Raw genomic sequence first — 18828 nt, forward strand, 5'->3', positions numbered from 1 at the left:
GGCAACATTCTGTTCATTTCTGAATGGCCAACAGGACCTAAACTGTCTGCATTCACCTTTGGTTCTCAGGTTCACTGGTTTATTGTGGCAAGTACTTATATAGGCAACAGCCTGCTTCATCAGATGCTCCATTTAGCACTTTTGCAGAATAAACCCCTGCAGCCCGGTGCATAAAAACAATCTAGAGCTCCATAAAAATGACAGATGATATTCCAGTCCAGGTCTGTGTAGTTTACATTCATAATGATCTCATGTTGATGGATGAGCTGTTTAAACTTTACCTGTTTTTTTCTTCCAAACCATACTGGGCCTTGTTTCCAGCAAAAAAAATACAGGTTTTGCATCAAATTCTCCAGTCTCATAAATTCTAAAACTTGAAGCCCAAGGACAGTTAGCAGATTTTAGCTGGGGTTTTTTTTAAGGCAGAGGGATCAGGGCCAGCCCTAGGCATCGTCCAAATGTTTCCCACAACACACTTTGCACAGTACTCACCTGGTTCTGCACAAAACTAATGGAGCACACAAATGCATCTATAAAGACATCTCAATTCCACCTCCAGGTAACAGTTCCAATACATATTGTTAGTTCATTGTAACTGCTTTCATGATATTGAAATCTGCTTAGGTGTGGAGCAGTATTTAAATGTTGCAAATAAATAAATAAATACTGGAGCCTACAGAACTTTTTTTCATCATCACACCTGCATAAAAGGAATCTTGTGGCACCTGAAATACTAATGGATTTATTCTGCCATAAGTTTCATGGACACTGTCCTCTTCATTACCTGCAATACATGCTAATTTTAAAACAATTGCAAAATACATTATTTTGAGACAACCATCAGATTAGTGCAAGAAACAATGTATTAGATGTTATGAAGTCCAGCAAGATGCAAAACAAGTTGTGTGTCTTTCTTATCCCCAGTTGTGTAGGCCACATTCCTGTAGGATCTTCAAAAGCAGTGTGTGGGTTTTGAAGTCTCAGGATATGCACCATGCTTCAACCAAACAGGAAGTGATGCTGTCAAACATGATGCTGTCAAACATACCAATACTAGTCAATGTATGTAAAAATGAGCAAAGACACAGGGGAATACACTTCACAAGAAGCTTTATGCCATCATACACCCACATCTCTAGAAGGGTATCCTCTATAAGATAGCATAAAATTGTGTCCAGCTCAGTGCTGTTATGTATGGAACTCCCATGCCAATACACCACTATGTATATAGAACTGAATAAAGCACTACAGGGAGCCCAGGCCTACATCTCCTGAACATTGCCTCCTACATGATGGCATGGAATGACATTCACCCCAATGCTTTGTTTTGATGCAAGACACTGTGTACCATTCTGCCACAGGCCAATATATATATATATATATATATATATATATATATATATGGGGAGTGCGGAGCGGGTCTTCCCTGCTCTGAAATTTGGAGTGAAGCTCCAATGAGGCAATTCTCCACTCCAATTTTTAGAGCAGCTCTGTCTCTCCACATTGTCGGATTACCCGTCAGAGAACCATTCGGTTTTTGGATAACCGCCCTATTGTAGCCTATGGGAATTAACCAAAATGTTTACAGCTCTGTTATTTTTAAAGGTAAAAAGATGAAACTTGGCATCATGATAGCTCTTAAGTAAGGCTTTCGGCATGACAAGTTGGAAGCAATTCTTTTCATCCAAAGAATTTTAATTTTTTTTTTAAAGAATTTGAGGTCCTGGTTGTTCTGCTGATAAAAGAGTGACTCAAATGCCCCTATTAAATGTTTGAATATTTCAATGAATGTAAAGGTAATTTACAAAAAACAAAAACAAAAACCCACACAGATCCAATAGAAGCAGAAATATTATAGTGACTCTTACTTTTCAGCCAATCCAACAATAACTGGTGATGGGGAAAACTACAAACTGTTTTACATCAATCCAGACATTTCAAGTTTTAGTATGTTGTTTCTTACATTAGTTGGATTGTTTTACCACAAAATTAATTTTCTTTTGCATTTATCTTGAAGTTCAACCTTGCTTTTACTGGATTAAATTCCAACCCATGATGATAGTGTGTTTTGACTGCTTTCATAATATTGGAGTCTGCAAATCATTTTCTACTCTTCAACAATGCATTATGCAATTGGAACTACCCACTACTAAAGAAGTACAAAACAGAAAAGAAAGAAGAGGAAACTGAAAAATCATGTTTGAAGTTCAACCAAGGCAAATCTTGCATTAAATCTTGAATAGGCTTGAAGCATATGCAAAATGAGACTGCCTCTGAGCAGGAACATTATGGTTTTCCAGAACCAGAATCCTTTCTTTTGCATCTCCCCAGATTTCTTCTTTGCTTTTACATATTCAGAATCAGTTTCTTAACCCAGCATCATTACATGAAACAGAAAAAGTATATAGTAGCATGTATGGGATCATTGAAGCCAAATTGGCCTTGGCTTGTCATGTAACACCTTTGCTGGGGTGAAAATATAGGGACCCCTCATTCCAGTGTATGATATTGCCTAAGGGTGCAATGGAAATTCTATTCTGCAGCAATTATTGTAGATGCAGAACTGGGAGTAGTAGCTGCCACGACACAGGCTCTGAACACCAGGCCCGGCCGCGGACACCCCCTGCTCAAGCCAAACACCACCGCTTGATACGCCTGAGGCGAGGGACAAACACCACCTTTCTCCAAACTATGTGGAGAAAGGGGTTAAATGGAGAAGGATTTCAATAATAAAATAATGCACTGTAAATTATATGTCAGAGTTTGTGTTAAATGTAAATAACTTCAGATGATAAATGCCAAACAGACACGTGAGATTTTTGTGGTAGTTAAAACAAAATGATTAAAATTTATTTTTAAAAGTTCACAAGCTTTGTTTCAAATTAAAACATTTCAAAACCTTTTTGAAACCTTTCATCCAATCCTTTCATTCATTCACATACAGGCTTTCCTTTCTCTCACACAATCACTCTTGAACTTTATTATCAGTATTGTTTATTATAACAAACTGTCTATCTCCACACCCACTCTCAAAAGACACCACTCTCTACACTGAACCTCAAACTCTCCAGAACCCAAGTACTCTACACACCAAGAGCTAAAGCACTAAAGGCTAAAGACCCTAAGAGTACCTAAAAGGTCTCTACAATCCCCTCAGTCATTCCTTTATATATCATTCTACCCGTCCCTCCTCAGACATTCTAACTCCACCCACTCAGGTCAACATTCTAAACACACTAGACTTATTAATGCTAGACATGCATTATGGAACTGACTTGTGGGGTGTAACACCACAGTAGCATACATAGATTAACCATGGCTCACAGCAATCTGAATACCACACTATACTTGGGGTTCGTAAAAAAACGGGAAGCGAAAGGATCAAACTATAACAAGGGGAAAACAAAATGCTTGAAAGTAACATTAGTTTTTCTGCACAGAAGATCATCTGAAGAAGTCATTTAAACAACAGAACAGAAAATCCAAACAAAATGAACGCTTATGACTTTTACCCAGAAAACTGATGCCACAAAAATGATAAATGAAACACAGTGGTTTATGACTGACTGAATAAGGTGTGATCAGGATCTAATTTGTATTGGTTTGCTAGAGCAGGAAATCCTGGAGCAGTGCCTCTGAGGAAGGAAGTGAGGCAGGTGGCTACTAGGAGGAGGGCTTTCTCTGCTGTGGCACCCTGGTTGTGGAACGAGCTCCCCAGAGAGGTTCGCTTGGCACCTATGTTGTTTTCTTTCCATAGCCAGCTGAAGACCTTTTTATTTTCTCAGTATTTTTGCAGTTTTAATCTCATATTTTAACCTATATTAATTTTTCCTGTGTGAATTTATTCTGGTTGTGCTTTTTATATTGTATTTCGTATGTGTGTTTTAAATTTATTGGTTGTTTTTATGCTCTTCATGGTTTTTAACTTTTGTGAACTGCCCAGAGAGCTTTGGCTATTGGGCGGTATAAAAATATAATAAATAAATAAATATTTCCACTCATCTGTTCCCTCATGCTCATAAGCACAGAACAGGGCACTCAAGGGGTGATTGTGTAGTTCAGAGTGAAGACTAAGCCCAAGTATCTATCCTTTTAGAAGCTAAGCAGTACATGTGACCATGTGCTCTCTGTAACACCCCTGGCTAATCCGAACAGGTTAGTTACAGGATGAATGTGCAAACTAAGCCAAATCAGCACTTGTTTCTGTTCATTCTCCAAACAAAAACCAGAAGACCCCCCCACCCCACCCCAAACGCTTACTGATCAAAAGACTGCTCCTTTGTAATGGAAGACACAATCTCCCCACCCCCTTCATGTGTTATTCAAGTGAAGGGGATTCTATGTGTGGAAGGAACAATTGGCCCATGGAGCTGGCCCTGCTGTTGACATTCTGTGGCTCCTTGGTCCAGTGTGCCCACATAGTGCAAATGGATGTCTGCAAAGGGGAAAACTACTTGGATAGCGCTTTGCAGCCATAGGCTTCCCTTATGCACATGTCAATGCACAATGTATGGATGTTGGCATGTGGAGTCTGCAGCATCCCGCTTCACCCTGGTTCACTATAGAGCCAACTTCAACTGGGACTCATCCTATAATTTCATTGTCGTTATTATATTGCATTTGTTTTACAGAAATTTTCCATATACTGCCCTGGGATCTTTTATGGATGAAGGAGCTGTCTAGAACACTTTAAAACAAAAACAAATGAAAAAACAATTTATACCTCTTCCCAATGTTGGTTGAAAATCAACTGCATGGCATTCTGACAAATTCCTACAAATGCCAAATCGACAAAGAGTTTTCTGGCACCTAAAGATGAACAAATTTATTATGGCATAACTCATGTTGGTCTCTCAGGTGCCACAAACCCTCTGTTGTTTTTGCTGCAACAGCTTAGGATTTGTAGCACATGCAAGATAAGTGCTACAAATCCAAATAGTTGAATTCCCAATTTCAATAATATAATCTCCTCTCATTTTCATACCAGTCTGATCCCTTGTTTTGGGCTTGATTAGAAGACCAACTTTATACTTTTTTTTTTAATGGTAGGCTATTTTTCATATTATTTGAACAACTACTTAACTGGTGTGCACATATTGATTCAAATGCTGGAACTGGGTTAACATCAATCTGCATTGGCAAACAATGTCTGGTTGTCTTAAAGACTTGCACAATGACTTCTACTCTAGGCAATGGCCAGATCAGTTAGACTGACGGACAATTTACAAAGCCCTTAAGCATTCAGCCAAGTGCTTATTTTTTTATCTGGGCTTATCCTTTCTGTCAGTGAAAAATGTATTCGTAGCAAACAATTCATCTGCTTGCTTCATGATGATCATAAACCACGTTCAGTGTGTCACTACTAAGTCATCTTCCCAGCTTTTTGATGTTGTGTGCAACCATCTGCCAAGTCCCTATTCTAAGAGGGCAACCACCAGTGTACAAAGAGATGGATTTGGGGGCAGGATCTACACTACTGCTTTATAATGGTGCTGAAGTGCACTGACAACTGATGGGACCCATGACACATTCCATATACCATTTTCAAACTGCTTTCATATCTGGCCTTGGTTTGACCTGAAAATTTAAGCAGGATTTTTTTTTAAGTGTCATCCAACAAGGAACAAGGAAGTTCATTGCCTGAGTTTTTCTCAAGTCAGTTAATCCTTCAGACAAGGAGCCCATCACTTCTCTGTATAGCTCAGTAAGGAAGGTTCAAATGGAACACAGGTATGGTGTCCATGCATCCTCTTTTATAGAGGACTGTCTTCTGTTTTGAAGGTATCCTCTATTTGAAGGTCTGTTTTAAAGATAAAGAAAATTCAGAAGGGAAAGATGGACCTTGAAGCTGCCCAGCAACAGCACTTGATGGCAGTCTGAGCAAGACACACAGGTCACATTGTCCACAGTATGGGAACATGTACTGTATTATGTTTAAATCATAACAATATTTTCTCAATATTTATCTATCTTTTTATCTGTCTGCATAGGCATATGTCAATTTCATGCAAATTGGTGTCCTCTTTTGACCTCTTTTCTGGTGATTTATGCATGTCTTCTTTGGCAATTCACAAGTGGCTGCCCTAAACCCAGGTTTTTTGTTTTGGGTGCTACATGCATAGTGTGAGACTCAGGAGGTGTCTTCACTTCACATGAGAATGGCAACAACTTCCAGATTGTTATTCTAGAGGTAGGGTGACTTGTTCCCACTATTACTTTGTGAACTGCAATCTTCAAACCCTGTGATGAACTCCCAGATTACCACAAACCTTCACAGATGCCTCCTGAGATGCCTTTTCCTCTAAAACAGGCAAATACCTGTACTTCAGTCATCTTTCTTTCTTTCTTTCTTTCTTTCCTTCCTTCCTTCCTTCTTTCTTTCCCAACTATGCTCTGTCAACTCTCCATTCTATCCCTTGTGAGGGCCAACATGGTGCCATTTACTTTCTGAGTTTGTTACCTTGCAGCTAGGCCTCTGACACAGCCTTCCAAAACTCTAGTGCCCTCTCCATTCCCTTATTGGGCAACAATAATTCTGCCACTGCCATCATTGTTTTTCTACTGGTTGTCTACTACTGCAAGGGTGGGAAACCTCTTGGAGCCCAAGGGTTCAATTCAATTTCAGAGTAATTCTTGGGGGCTGCATGGTGGATGGGGCTGAAAGCAAAAGGGGTGGGGAGTACTGGGGTCGGGGTAACATGAGGCCCAAGGATGCATGTTGCCCATCCCTGATAGACATTCATAGCAGAAATAAACAGAAACATCATAATAAAATTCACTTCCATTTGACAAATGGTGATGCAGAGTCTTTAAAGAACACACCAAACGATAAATAAAACAAATTTTCTGCAAGCTAGCAGGCATTTCTGCACAAAGGATGAGCTTGATGAGTGTTCCAGCAGGGGCAAGCACACCCTCTGTGAAGCATCACAAAATAAAGGAACTCAGAAAATGGTTTGGACAGGGCAGAAGGAGAGAAGGATGCTAGCCATTAGCAATACTCAACCAAAGCCCGTGATGCTCAGGCAACCCCATTTCACAAGGCTGACATAAAAACAAAGCAATAAATGCATTGGAGACAGGGTGGGCAGGTGTGAGAAGGAGAGAATACTTTCCCAAGTGCAAAATAGTGCTAGAGGCATGAGATATTCCCTCCAAAGAAATGTTTGATGGAAGATCTCTGATCTCCATAAAACAAATGGTTAGGTTAGCAACAGCACATTTACTGCCCTGAATTAGAAGGACCGAGGGGACAGGAGCAGGCAGAAGTAACATCGGGGCCTGCTCCTGCTGGACTCTTCCCCCCCCCACAGGGCAAACTGCCATCTTGGCCCTGTGGGGAAGAAGAAGGACCGAGGGGACAGGAGCAGGAAGAAGTAACATCGGGGCCTGCTCCTGCTGGACTCCCCCCCCCCCAGGGCAAACTGCCATCTTGGCCCTGTGGGGAAGAAGAAGGACTGAGGGGACAGGAGCAGGCAGAAGTAACATCGGGGCCTGCTCCTGCTGGACTCTCCCCCCCCCCCCACAGGGCAAACTGCCATCTTGGCCCTGTGGAGAAAAAGAAGGACCGAGGGGACAGGAGCAGGCAGAAGTAACATCGGGGCCTGCTCCTGCTGGACTCTTCCCCCCCCCAGGGCAAACTGCCATCTTGGCCCTGTGGGGAAGAAGAAGGACTGAGGGGACAGGAGCAGGCAGAAGTAACATCGGGGCCTGCTCCTGCTGGACTTCCCCCCCCCAGGGCAAACTGCCATCTTGGCCCTGTGGGGAAGAAGAAGGACCGAGGGGACAGGAGCAGGCAGAAGTAACATCGGGGCCGGCTCCTCTTGGACTCTCTCTCTCTCTCTCTCTCTCTCTCTCCCTCTCCTCCCTCCCTCCCTCCTTGACTCCTTTTCCTTGTGTGTCATGTCTTTATTAGATTGTAAGCCTGAGGGCAGGGACTGTCTTTTTTGCCAAGTGTAAGCCGCTCTGAGAGCCTTTTTTGGCTGAGGAGCGGGGTATAAGTATGATAAATTAATTAATTAATTAATTAATTAATTACCATCCCTGAACTGTTCTAAGCAAGCAACTGCAAAGGAGAAAAGGTGAGTGGTGTGAAGATATTATCTAACTAACCACCATGTTTGCATCTCATCTAACAGTTGTTTGCAAAAAAAAAAAAAAAAAAAAAGGAGCAGTGAAAGTGCTTTTCAAGGTGCCACATTGAACTATGAACCCCCGGTAGCCTATGGTCACAAGCACATATTATAGAATCCAAGGTGATTACAGTGTCAACAGATGGTTCTGGGGTATGATTCACAATCCCAAGAAGTTGTGCTGTGATATACTGTAGCTGGCTCATGACTGATGGGCCAGTCAGCTAGAATTAAGAGGTCCAATCATCTGTGCTGCATTATGGGGAATGTGTCATGCTCAACTGTAAATCAGAATTCAGAATCCCAATTACCTTAGCTGTGATATGGCGCTCGGTAAGCCGGGGCAGTCAATCATACTTGTTAGTCCCGAGCAGTTGGTGCCCTGTATGTTTCATTAGGGAATAACAGACGGAGTTCTCTTTTAGAGCGCTAGCAAGGAGACATCGACCGAATCATGGGACACCTATTCTAAGTATCTTCAAGGAAAGCATGAAAGTGCTGAAGTTTGCTATGGCAGTACACAACGTAGAAACGGTGTAAAACAAACAGCAAGATAGCAGTGTTTTTTGGTGGTTAACACACACACACAAGCATTGCATCAAAAGCAATGAAGCCCAAGGGCTCAAACCAACGGGAGGTTCTTTTGCACAAGCTATGTTGAAATGAACGAGAGTTGCACAACAGCATGGTAAAGGCACAATTGATTTTTCACAGGCATGAAAATGGTATAATATTATGCTGTCTTGTCATCTGTTATGGGAGCCATTTGCATGGCTCCAAGTGTAAAATATTATATTATAGAAGATGAAGATGATGAAGAAGTTTGTGTTTTGGATTTGGAATTCTTTGTTTCTTGGCTGGTTTATTAGCTTTCAATGGGAAATGTACTTCACACCTTTAAGGGATGTTAGAATCCAAACCACAAAGTTATCTCTGACTTTCTAGCTTTAAAACATATAAGGTCAGAGAGCTTGATGTGCAACCTGATGCCAGCACAAGTGTGGATGAAGCCATTTACTTTTGATCAAAGCCAAACAAGTGCAGAAAAATGTACCCAAATCTCTGAATTAAATCATTCCAAAATCCTCCTCATTGGAACAAAATGGTTATGCGCTCTTCCAAGCCATTACGCAGTCTAGCCAAGGTAGTACTTGTTGTTGTCTGCTTGCTGCCTCTTCCGTTAAAGTGAAAGGCTGCCAGTGCCAATATCTGAAATAAAAGCTGATGGCAGTATTCAGCTCTGGGATGCGGAGCTCCCTTGTCCTCAAAGAAAGGCTCACTATGAAGCCCAAACAAGTAAGTGAGAGCACGGCTCATCTCTGTCTGTCTGTCTGTCTGTCTGTCTGTCTCTCTCTCTCTCTCTTTCTCTCTGTCTCTGTCTCTCTCTCTCTCTCTCTGTCTCTCTCTCATTCTGCAATTTTTAGAACTCTGTAAATGCTTCTCGCATTGTTAGCTGAAACCAAATTGTGCCACATGGAAGCCTTTTGCTGGATTCATGGAAAGTAGGGGTGTTGAATTTGGCTCTTCAATCCAAGGGCCAAATTAAATTTAGGGGAATCTCTTGGGGGTTGTATTGCAGTGGTGGTGGTGGGGCTGAAGGCAAGAGGAAGCAGGGCCAAAGACAAAGGAAACAGGGCCATAATACCCAAAATGTCAGTACATTTTAGCTTCAGGCTCTTACTGTCAATAACTGAGCCTTAAGTGAGGCATTTCAGCCTCTTAGAATGAGAAAGACATGCAAAAGTTGGCAAAACCACCAAATGATTGGCTGATAAGGGTAAGGAGGAGGCCAGGGGAAGGGGACATGGCCATCTGAGGGAACACTGGAGGGCTGGAATGGGACCTCAGGAGGGCCAGATCTAAAGCCAATGCACCAAAGCCTTGTGCTGTGGCTATGATCACTACAAGGCTGGGGAAGCTTTTTTGGCCCCACAAGCAGAGCAGTGTGTTTGGTGCTGCACTGCCGGGTGGGGTGGGGGCAGGACTGACGAATCATTCACTTCCCTCACTGCCATATACAAACAGCCATTTAGAGGAGTGATTTATTGCACACTTGTGATCTAAATGACATCATGAACAACCAAGATGTCTCCATCATGAAAAGAACCACTTTTAAAGTGGTACTATCTGGGTAAAAGTGGGATCATCCACCAGTACATGGTGCTGTCTCAATGGAAGTAAACAGAGAACGCTTAGAGGGGAAGTATTCAATTCAAAACACATGTTTGTCCCTTTCTATCTATGTAATACAGCCCATAACAATCATACCCCAAAAGCAGGAAACACAAAAGCAGGAAACACAAACACAAAAGGGTAAACAATGTGATTTCCCCTTAATGTAAAGATGCCCAGAGACTCTTCCTCCCACTCTCACACATTCCATCTTCCCCCATGCTCCCTTTCCCCAGATGGACACTAACACACACTCTCCCCACACCTGTCTAAATGCACAGGGTTTAATCCTGCTGTCTCTGTGTGCTGAGATTCCATCATGCTGCCCTGTCTCCACTGCCCAGCTGATCGGCACTGGGAACAACTGAAGAGCCCGTTTATGTTTGATCCTTGGTTGTTCCCAATGCCAATCATCTCAGTGGGGAGGTAGTGTGCTATTAAAATGGGGAAGATAGTAAGCAGGAATGACTTTGCCCACATGCTGCCTTCTGCTTTCAAATCATGCTTTAGTCAGCTTGCCCAACAAAGAGTCCGCCAACAGGCTGGGAGGGATGCAATTGCATTCGGGAGGATGGCACACACAGACTCCTTTGTGTTTGTGTTCTTCTTAGACATTGCCGGGATTCATTTTCAAGAATGCAAAATTATTACACACAGTGAAGAGTTATTGCAGAAGCTGCAAACAAAACTAAGCGTGTGGCCAATAAAACAGTAGAGTAAAATGCCAGCTTCTTAGCAAATATAACATGGATTGTACAAAGAGCGCTGAATTCTAAATTAGTTGTGGACACCCAAGAATGGAGCTATTAGTTTACAGGAATTCATCCTGCCTTCATCCCTTGCCCCACTCTGGGTGGTCATTTGATAGCCTGCTGGGTTGCGGGTCCCTGAACTTCAGTCCAGCACCACTGAGTATATATTATTTTTTGGTGCATCCAAAAAATAATATAAAATGGGAAATAGTACAAAAAAGATAACAGGGAAATATGATAGGTGTGAAGCTGGGGTCCTCAAAATAATTTCAGATGCAAAAGTGGGCCTTGGTATCTGAGTCTTTGAAGACTGGATAAAGGAAAAAGCCTGTGAGACTGCAAGGCATCAGTCATCATCAAATGACTTGATCCCCACAATAGAAGGAACAACCATAGATCTTGAATGTAGGGCAGAAGGGCTTCTCTCAGGATATATTTTTGGGAGAGGGGACATAGCTCAGTGGAAGAGCACATACTTGGCCTACTCATTCTCTCTCAACCAAAGATGATATGAGAATAAAATGCGGTGTGTGTGTGTGTGTGTGTTGAATTGTATATTCTACTTTGAGTTCGACACAAAAATGATGAGATGTACAATGTAACAGACAAATGTTGATAACTTCAACCAAGATGATCAACTTCAAACACACACTCTCACCCACTCCTCAAGACCATTTTACACTAGTCAAGTATAGCTCCAGTGTAGGATGCCACCACAGAGAAGACCCTGTCTCATGTCTCAACCAGCCATGACTCTTTAAGCAATTGGGAAGCAGCTCAAGGCCTCAGGTATTTAGCATAATGATTGTGCAAGTCTGGAGAACCACACCTTTCCCAACCTTGGGATAGACAATACTGAGCTGGATGGATAAATGGTCTAACTTGGCTTAAGATAGTTTCTATATGGCAGGTGACACATCATGGCTGATGAGTTGGTTTAATGGGTTGTAAATTGTCCTGCTCAGTTTTAAGGAGAGAAAAGGAATAGCTGTGCTATTAGTTACACATGCTAAGTCTCCAGAAAGCAAACAGTTCTATGAACTTTATATAGCAGAGTCCCAAACACAGATCAGACAAACGTTCTTTCAAACATATGCAAGAGACCTATAGACTATCGTTCTCCAGCCAAATGTGTAATGTAGATAATTTAATGCTCTGGCATTTCACAAAACAGCTGCAGCCACAAAACAAAAAACACAGGAAGGAAAGGAAAGGAAACTCTCATGCAAGCACTGAGTCATTACTGACTCTTGGAGGGACACCAGTGTTTTCTTGGCAGGCCTTATAGCGGGGTGGTTTGCTGTTGCCTTCCCCGGCCGTTATTACCTTTCCCCCAGCTAACTGGGTACTCATTTTACCGACCTCGGGAGGATGGAAGGCTGAGTCGACCCGAGCCGGCTGCCTGGAACCAGCTTCTGCTGGGATTGAACTCAGGCCGTAGAGAGAGTTTCAGCTGCAGAAACTGCTACTTTACCACTCTGCGCCACATGACAAAAAACACAACACAGCAGAAAACAAACATTTACAGAAGGAGGAGGAGGAGGAGGGCAGGAGGAAGAGGAGGGGAAAGAGGAGGAGGGGACCTTAACCATTTTCTCATGTGTCACATTCAGTTTCCCATCAACACTGCAGCTGTTTGACAATTTGGCTTAGCCAGTGGGGCCATAAATGGGTTGCTGGCAAAGGAGAAGCCGTTCTTTTTCCTTGTGGGCAGCGAGCAATGAGTAAACATTCTTACCATGCGTAGCACAGCCAAACATTTCTAATTTTAGTGTCACAGGATACATTGTGGGCTGTGCAGGGTACAAATAGGTATGTAATCATATGGGACTGGTCATTCTCTGCTGTGTATTGCTAGATCCTCAAAGGTGAAGCCCATCTGCCAAAACTGGCTCCATCTGCACAGTTTTTCTTTTCAATCCCAATAAGGCAGGTTTATTGATTTGTTCATTTATTTATTTAATGCTATTTATGCATAGCTGATATTAAAATATTTATTTATTTTTAACATTTCTATGCTACTTTTAGTTGCTTAAAAGCTTTCCAGGCAGTGTACAATTTAAAACAATAAAATCATAAAATGATTTTAAAAAATGAAAACATTTAAGCTACACCTGTTAAAAGGCTAAATTGAAAAGATGTGTCTTTACCCCCTTTCTAGAAGCCAAGAGAGGGATGGGGGGCAATTGTAGTTCTTAAAGGAGTGCATTCCATAGTTTGGGGACAACACAAGAGAAAGCCGTTTCATGCGTTCCTGACAAATGGGCCTCTGAGGGTAATGGCACCATCAAAAGAGTCTCTCCCGTAGATCTTAATATCCAGGCAGGTTTATAGCAAGACAGGTGCCATGAGCCTGTCTTAGATAACAAGGACCTCAGCCATATAGGGCTTTAAAGCTTAAAACCAGCAACTTGAATTGTGCCCAGAAAGCAACTGGCCACCAGTGCAGGTCTTTCGAGACAGGTGTAATTTGTTCCTAATACTGTGCACTGGTTAGAACATCGCTTCCAGGTGCTCTTCAGAGCTAGCCCCACAGGGAGTGCATTGCTATAGTCTAAACATGGTGTAAGCAAGGCACGGACAGCTGTTGCTACAAAAAAACAATACAGTGGAAGATCATAATTAAATGCTGTATATTATTACTCTGTACAGAAGACAAATCTTGAATGGGTGATTAACCTCCATTTGCTTTATGAAATGCCTGCTCCTGGTGGAGAAAAATGCTAGAATTGGTTTGTTGCTATGGATCAATGCAGCTGCTTGTATTTTTGGACTCTTCTTCAGTGCATGGCTATGGGGACTACCATGATGAGTACTTCCACTTCAAAATTTATCACCACACCAGGTTTCAACAGAGATGCAGAGAATCATTTGGTTTCCAAGCTACCATAAGAACATTAGAAAAGCCAAGCTGGATCAGGCCAAGGGTCCAGTAGTCTGTTCACAGAGTGGCCAACCAGGTGTCCATGGGAAACTCACGAGCAGGACATGAGTGCAACAGTGCCCTCCCACCCATGTTCCCCAGCAGCTGGTGTACATAGGCTTACTGGTTATGATACTAGAGAAACACAGAGGCATCAGGACTAGTAGCCATTGATAACCTTCTCCCCAGGAATTTGTCCACCCCCTTTTAAAGCCATGCAAATTGGTGGCCATCACTACATCTTCTGCAAGTGAATCCCATAGTTTAACTGTGCACTGTGCAAAGAAATACTGCGTGAAGAAGTCCCAGAGGGTAGTACATTGATTGCTTCAGGTGGACAGCTTTGTGGAACTTCTCAGACGGAATGGTGTGTTTCAAAAAAGAAAAAGAAAATACATTTCTAGCTTCTTTAGTCCTTCACCGAGGAAGGGTTTTATTTTTTAATTTTTTATAATGGAACAGTCATGCCCCTTCCGGCTCAATTAAAACTTCTGAAACCAAGCCCACAAAAAACATGTTCTCTATAATTAAAATGTGACTTTGTATTACTCTCTCGCCCACTCCTACCTTTTGGCTTTGAGTTTCTAAGCAGTCTGTGGGTGCAGAACAGGTTGATTCATTCAATATGACAATGCAAAGCCTTTGCAAGTTTGACTCTGGGTAGCTAATTCCCAATAAAGGAGACATCAGGCCTTGATGAGGTGTAACCCCCCTGGTCTCCCCCATCCCGGTCCCCCCCTTCATCAAGTCTCCAGTATAGATGGTCATTAAAAGGTTCTTCTCAAACCGTGGATTAAACACAACCATAAAACTAAAGTATCTGTCATTGTGTGATCCACCTGGGGGAATTCTAAATTGCCAACTTGCTCTTACGAATGCCAGCCAACTAATTATCATCTAAGAAGAAAAGCACAGTAATTGGCCAAAGCCATTTTCTTTTATATTATGTATTCCTAGGAGCAAAGGAAGATCTACTATGCATAAGCAAATATCTAGTTGTTACTGATTTGATGGTTCTTCTTAAGTCTCATGATAGAAGGTGCTCTGGAAATTGGATCTCAGGACCAAATTGAACATTCTTCAAATTGGAATAGATGGAAACATTATTTCTTTTTTTACCCCAGTCCCCGTGTTTACGGTGGAATTTGGAGACAAAAATAGGAAAGGGGAAAGCTTGAATTCTCCCACATAGTGCACCATAGTCCCAATTTAAATAGGAGTCATGCACCTTTACACTGAAGTAAATCATCCAATCATGCATACTTCTGTCATGCACATTTTGACAAATGTTTTGTTTGACCCTTAGCAGCATAGATAATAGCAATGTAACTTATAAAAAAAGGAGGCCACAAAGCTGCAACTTCTCAATTGTATCCAGCAGTGATGTTCAGTTCAAACTGTGCTCTGAGGTACCCTGAGGTTGTTCTGTGTGCTGGGGTTGTTGTAAAGCTTATGAGGGGATCAACCAGTCATCAGGGACAGCTCTTGGTTTAAGGCATCAGCACTCTGATCAGTGCCAGGCAGCCAGTAGCTGCCATTTTAATTTCCCACAATACCCCAGAGGTAGCATTGATCTGTGGCATTGTGGGAAATTAAAATGGCAGCTCCCAACCAAGCTGCCTGGCAGTAATCACAGGTTCAGATTTATTTATTTTTAAAGGGCAGGGCCAGGGCAGGAATTAATAGTGGGCCCTGCTGAGGCACTGGAAGAAGTGTGATGTGCTCATGCTGGGTCTATTAGTAATGATGGGAAGACTTCCCTGAAAGAGAGCTTATTCACTGCTGTTTAGCTTCCCCTACAATGTGAAATCATGGAGGAGAGTTTGATGCATTCCATGGCACATTCTCAGCCTACCTCCTGCTGATGCAAGACAATAAAGACATCCACTGTGTAATCCACAAAGCTTTATTCAACAAATAAACATCTCTTCACACCTGAAGGGGGTATGAATGCTAGGAGTTATCCTCTAAGCATAATTTGGCTACCAAATTTAGCAGTTCCCTTCAGCTAAAGCAGGACCATTTCCCACAGTCCAACAGGCACTTTATCTCAGGATGGGTTTTTCGGGAGAAGTTTCTCGTGAGTTGCTACGCTAAGGGACTGCCTCTCACTTCCTCTCACCTCCACCTGCTTGGATCTGCAGCAGACTCTGGGATCTGTCAACACCAATGTCCCCTCCCCCCCGACAGAAGCTGAGTTCCCAGGAGTGTGTGGGGAGAATGGTCTATGAGCCTTCAGCAACCTATCCGATAAGCTCCTGGGAAGATTCATCCTTGACTCCTGAAAGGACTTGGAGAATCTCCTCCTCTGATTCCTGTCTTGGCTAATATACTTCTGGCCCTGCTTCTTCTGATTCTGAGTCTGATTGACCCCCTGAAATTACTTCCCTTATACTAGGGAGAACAGGCCTGATCCTGACACTTCTGTTAGGGACTGCATCCTGTCAACTTGATTGTCAAAATGCTATGTTAAACCAGCAGATTGTTTATATCATCCTTCCCCAACCTGGAGCCCTCTGAATGTTTTGGATGACAACTCCCAGGATTTCTGACCATTTGCCATGCTGGTGATGGAAGCTGAAGTCAAAAACATCTCAAGGGCACTAGGTTGGGGGAAGGCTGATTTAGATTACTGTGATGTGGTTGTAGAGAAAAGTTTATAACCTATGGAGTACTTGAGATGGCTATTATTTATTTATTTATTTATTTATTTATTTATTTATTTATTTAAAATATTTATATCCCGCCCTATATCACTAAGATCTCAGGGTGGCGTACAGATAAAAACATACAGTTACTTATTACTTATGTAATGCAGTAGTGTTGGGGCAGATATTGAAAAATAATGCCCTGAAGCATTGCCTTCATCTGAATACATCTTGATGAAACCTATTTGACCATAGCTGTGGAATCTTCACTATTGGTGACATGCCTGGGTGGCTGACACAGTATTAATGACTGCTGCCTCCTTGTTTTGATCCCTGATCAATATCGGCTATAGTACTAATAGCCTCACAGCACATTTATAATGGAGAAATTGCCTAGCAATCAAAAATATTGTATTTCAATGAGTATTAATTGAACATTCTATACACAAACGTCCTCCATTTTTTCCCCTTGTAGACAGGAGTTGAAGGACCATAGAAGTCTCTATTAATGTTTTCAAAAGGCAACTAATCACCTTGAAAGAAAAGAAAAATCCAACCAAGTAACAGTTCTAGTGAAAGTAGACCTTAAGTAATTAATCAATAGCCTCATTAGGGCAGCTGGGAGATAAAAGAACATTTTATGATAAATGACCAGAGGGTCTAATTTGCCCTGAAAGCAACATCAAAGCGATCAAGGCCATAAAGTGTCGTAGCACTGCAGGCAAGTGAAGAAAGCTCTTGTTGGTTCAAACTCCATGCCCTAACTTCAATGAATCTAATCTTGAGAAAAAATGCTCCATCTCTTTATGTCCCAATCCTACATATAAAATAAGACTTTGGTTGTTGCCTTGGTCAGAGGTCCTGAACCTTTGCATGCTCTACCTTTCCCTAAGACTGAAGAGTTGCAAGTCCTGTTTCTGTTTCTTGACAGGCCTGGACAGCTATGGCTGGCGAAACAAGGCAGCCTTCATACAATTCTGAACCTCAAGTATTCCCGTCCTAGTACAATAAGGCTAAATCAGGGAGAGATTCCAGCTCATGACTGTGAAGAATTTGGGCATTTTACAGGCTTCACAAACATGGTGGGAAACAGTCCTTGATTCACAGGCATCCCCTGTCCATGTCTCTGTAACTTCAAGAAAATGACCAGAACACACTATGTGTGGATTGCACTGGATGACTAGATAATATGCGGAAACAATTCCCTAGGTTGCTGTGTTGTTCCGTCACTTAGCTTGCCAGAAGAACATCATACCAATGTGTCCACATCTGTCTTGACTTATTTTCCCATAGAATGATGTTTATTATGTAGCCATTTCCAATTATCACAAGGGATCCACATTTTTCTCAAGTGTTGTGAGAGAATCCAGACATGCTCCTTTGACAGAGAAACAACTTCTTCTTCTTCTTCTTCTTCTTCTTCTTCTTCTTCTTCTTCTTCTTCTTCTTCTTATTATTATTATTATTATTATTATTATTATTATTTATTTATATAGCACCATCAATGTACATGGTGCTGTTCTTTTGCTTCTGGGCCCATTGTATAGAGTAGAGCAGGATCTACACTACTGCTTTATAATGGCTTAATGGTATTGACAACTGCTGGATCCCAGAATGCATTCTATATACCATTTTCAAACCATTTTCAAAGTATTATGTTCTGCTTGGTGTAGATCTGGCCTGGCAAAGCAATCTCCTCCCTCACAGCAATATTCCCACCCTAAATCTTTTCACTTTTGTAAAAAGGTATTTTGGAAGGCTGTGCACTTCTGTTTCTATCTCCTCCCTCACAGCAATATTCCCACCCTAAATCTTTTCACTTTTGTAAAAAGGTATTTTGGAAGGCTGTGCACTTCTGTTTCTAGCACCACAGAGAACATTTCCCCCAAACAAACAAACAAAAAACAGTGTCAATTTCACTCTAATCTTTTGATAAGAAGTGAAATTGACAAGGCTGGCATTCTGTCTAGGGTAGAGCTGCAAGGGTTTGCGGGGAAATTGTTCTGAGGAATAAAAATGCAGCTGGGATATCCTTTGCTTCATCATGTTCGTAAGCCCTCATTACTAGCTCCCTGGCACAATTCAAGGTACTACTGCAATGTTAATACAGTGAAGGTTTCAGAAATAAATGTCAACATAACCTTCTGCACAACAGCTCTGATCTGTGCTGAAAACTGGCTGGTTTCTCCATGCAAAAGCAG

At 41.9% G+C, this 18828-nt stretch overlaps 1 protein-coding gene across 1 annotated transcript in view; it reads right to left on the bottom strand.

Moving 5' to 3' along the window:
• Nucleotides 1–18828, bottom strand: part of KCND3 (potassium voltage-gated channel subfamily D member 3) — a 364787-nt gene that overhangs the window by 83005 nt on the left and 262954 nt on the right. The window lies entirely within an intron of this gene.

This window comes from Elgaria multicarinata, chromosome 1, assembly GCF_023053635.1.
Source record: "Elgaria multicarinata webbii isolate HBS135686 ecotype San Diego chromosome 1, rElgMul1.1.pri, whole genome shotgun sequence".
Classification (NCBI taxonomy): Eukaryota; Metazoa; Chordata; class Lepidosauria; order Squamata; family Anguidae; genus Elgaria; species Elgaria multicarinata.